This window comes from Zingiber officinale, chromosome 2B (assembly GCF_018446385.1).
Source record: "Zingiber officinale cultivar Zhangliang chromosome 2B, Zo_v1.1, whole genome shotgun sequence".
In the NCBI taxonomy this organism is placed as follows: domain Eukaryota; kingdom Viridiplantae; phylum Streptophyta; class Magnoliopsida; order Zingiberales; family Zingiberaceae; genus Zingiber; species Zingiber officinale.
Genome location: NC_055989.1, coordinates 35,478,124 through 35,481,452, shown reverse-complemented (window position 1 = coordinate 35,481,452; position 3,329 = coordinate 35,478,124).

Genomic DNA, 3,329 nt, shown 5'->3' with positions numbered 1-3,329 from the left:
AGTGTGGGTCTAAGGATGGAGAGAGCATCCGATATGGAGGTCAGAGTCAAGGTGGTCAACGCCAAGATGGTCAACGCCAAGATATCAAAGGGCTCACCTATATTGGCCGAGCAGAGGTCGACTACAATGGTTGATCGGTGTGGATAATGTCCGATCGACAGAAAACTAAAGTCACTGAAATGCTTGCCCGAGCGGAAGGAGACAAGTTACTATACCCAATCACCACAAGGAAGAACAGCTGAGGTCGACCGAGCGAAAGAGTATCAGCCGAGCGGCTTCCTCGCTCAGTCGATCAGAGGGATCATTGATGTGTTTTGAGATATTCTTTTGGGAGATAGTACCGTTGATACAGGGCATGGCCAACAAGCGAATCGTACGATGAAAGCTTCTCTGTCTTGTCAAGGATATGCATGCTCTGTTAAGGTATGATGTCAGAGGTACTTTCCTGACAAATTGGAGAACGTGCCCATGACCAGTTGGAGAACGTGCCCATGTCTCGAGAGAAGTGCGTACGTCGTACACCAGAGCAATATATAAAGGGGGTCTATAAGCTAGTGGAGGTACACATGATTCACTATTCATGTTTGTGTCTACTGTTGCTTCACCTTTTTCCTCTTTTCGGTGACTGACTTGAGCGTCGGAGGGCCAACACTGGGGACCCTTTCCCTGGCTCGGCACTAACATTTCTTGTGTTACAGAGTGGAGCAAAGTCTACATCCAATCAACTCGGTAGCCACATCCCCAGCTTGTTATTTCTACAATTTTCGGACAGGATCAATTGCCAAACATAAAATTGAATTAGTTTACAAAATCAATCTCAAATTTCACGACGTTCAAAGCGGTTTTAAATAACTGATGATGCAATTAATTAATTGAAGTAGTTTTTCAACTACTCCAACAACTCTTACCTTTTACAATCGGTTTCATTGAACCTCTCTTGCTACTACATGTATTTAGAGTGGTTAATCAAATGCTCCTGAAAGACCAATCCTAAAGCATTATTTTTTTTATAGTGAGATTTGGCACGTTAGTAATAGAAAAGGGCTATATAAAGGGTCTCGAGATAATGTTTGAAAATTACTAATTCACTGAATCTCTCATTCATTCTTGTTCTCTAGTACTCTCAAGCTTTCTATGTTGTGACACACTACAATCTCATGCTTCAAATTGGCAATATCTAGTGTAATCCTTTTATTTCTATTGTGTTGTCATGTCTGTTTTAAATTGTGCTTAATTTTTAAATTTTTTTTTGTAAGGTTTTCCACATTTTAAGAAATAAGATTTATTTTATTTTAATTGTCTTACGTGTTGATTTATACTCTAATTGATAAACGACTAAACTATTCTTGGTTGTATTATTTTGTCATACTTGGTAAATCTATGCTAGTAAATTTTTTTTCTATGCTACTTTATTGATTTAATTGTTTTTTAAGTTATTATTATTTCATACAATTTTTAACTCTATTCACCCCTTATAGTGTTGAGTTTGATTCTATAATTCCCAAGTAATGGACTATAACCACCACATTAGCAAGTGGGACATATAATCATGAATGTGATTATCTCGAAAATGTGAGGTTTTACATGATTCTAAGGTTAACAATTTTTTTCCCAAAATTATCCTCTATTTTTTTTTAGTTGGCTATGGAGGCCTTGACAATGGCTTGGGCATCGATGTGGGCAGTTTGAAGGTCGCATACGGAGGGGGGATAGGGCGGCAAGGTTGAGGTTGACGACATAGGAATTGGGAAGGGGCAGAGACATAGAGTTGCCTGAAGCGGGAAGTAGAACAAGTCCGTTGAATGACGTTAGAGGCAGAGATAGTACTAGAGGAATTTGCCATGGGATTGGGGAGGGCATGAGAGGCTTATCGATGGGAAGGGGAAAGGTGGGCGCCTGCAGAGGCAACAGGTAGGGGTGAACAAAAGTTCGGTTAAACCGAATTAACCAACTGAAGTTAAAAGTTCCGTTTGGTTAATTCAAAAATTAGTTTTGTTCTAGAAATATCGGTGTAATCGGTTCAGTTTCAATTTTGAAAATAGAAATTCGGTTAAACCGATTAAACTATATTTTAAGTTGAACCAAAATCAAAACCAAATTAAACTAAATCGAACCAAATCGGACCAAATTAAACTAATATTGTGAGTTAAACCGAACTAAATTGAAACCAAACCTAATCAAACCAAACCAAATCGGAACCAAATCAAATTGAAAAATTCGATTATTTTGGTCGAAAATTGAATTAACCAATGTTTTATCGGTTTGCCGGTTCTATTTTTTTAAAAAATTCAATAGGTTTGGTTGATTCAATTTTTGATTTAATCAGTTTACCCGGTTTAATTTAAACTGATTTGCTCACCCCTAACGAGAGGGAGGAGCGAGATATAATAAGGCAACCATTTTACTTCACACTATATAATAAGGTAAATGATAAATTCAGTTTGATTGACAAGATAGGATTGTGATTGAACAAATGTTTTCAAGATAATTAACTTTGTTATTATTCATTCTGTAAATGGTAAATTTTAAAATTAGAATTTTAAAATTAGCTTAGTTTGCTGAGACAATGAACAATATTCTTAATCAATTGTCGTGTGAGTTAAATTGAGGGTAATAAAGTAAATATTAAATTAAGTTATATATTAAAATTTTTATATAAATAAGTTTATATTATATAATTAGGATTGAATTAAATAATATTAAATTATATTTTATTTTCTATAATCAAAATTATGCATAATAAATTGAATAAACATACCCTTAAAGTTTAACTATTCCGGAGCTTATTACCAACAATATTATAAAAATAACCAAAAAAAAAAGCATGGAGAAGTCATTGCTAGTTTGAGAATTGGAACCGAGCCCTTAAGAGATGGAGCAGAACAAAATAGCATTAAAAGAAGATAAAAACATGAAAAATGTTTAGACGGAAGACAACAGGAGAGAGGGGTTTGCTTGTTCAAGTGAAAATAACTAGGAATTGGTCATGTTAAAGAATAGAATTTTCAGGAGTACAACTGGCGTAACAAGTAGAATTTGAGTGAGAGCAAGAAAATTGGAAAGATGTATTTCAGAGGATGTATTTCAAGTAGTGCAAAAATGGATGGGGCAAAGTATTTAAGAGAGATGTATTTCAGAGGATAAGTGCGTTTTTGCTAAACATTCTTGTATATTTAGGCTTTTTCCTTAATAAAATATCGTTAAATTATCCCTTCCCACGTTAATCTTTCTTTCTTTTTTATCTGTCAAAACAACGGACTAAGGAAAGGATCTCTCTATTGATCCGTTATTTCAAACCCGTCAAGGAGACATCTTATGAATGCATGAAG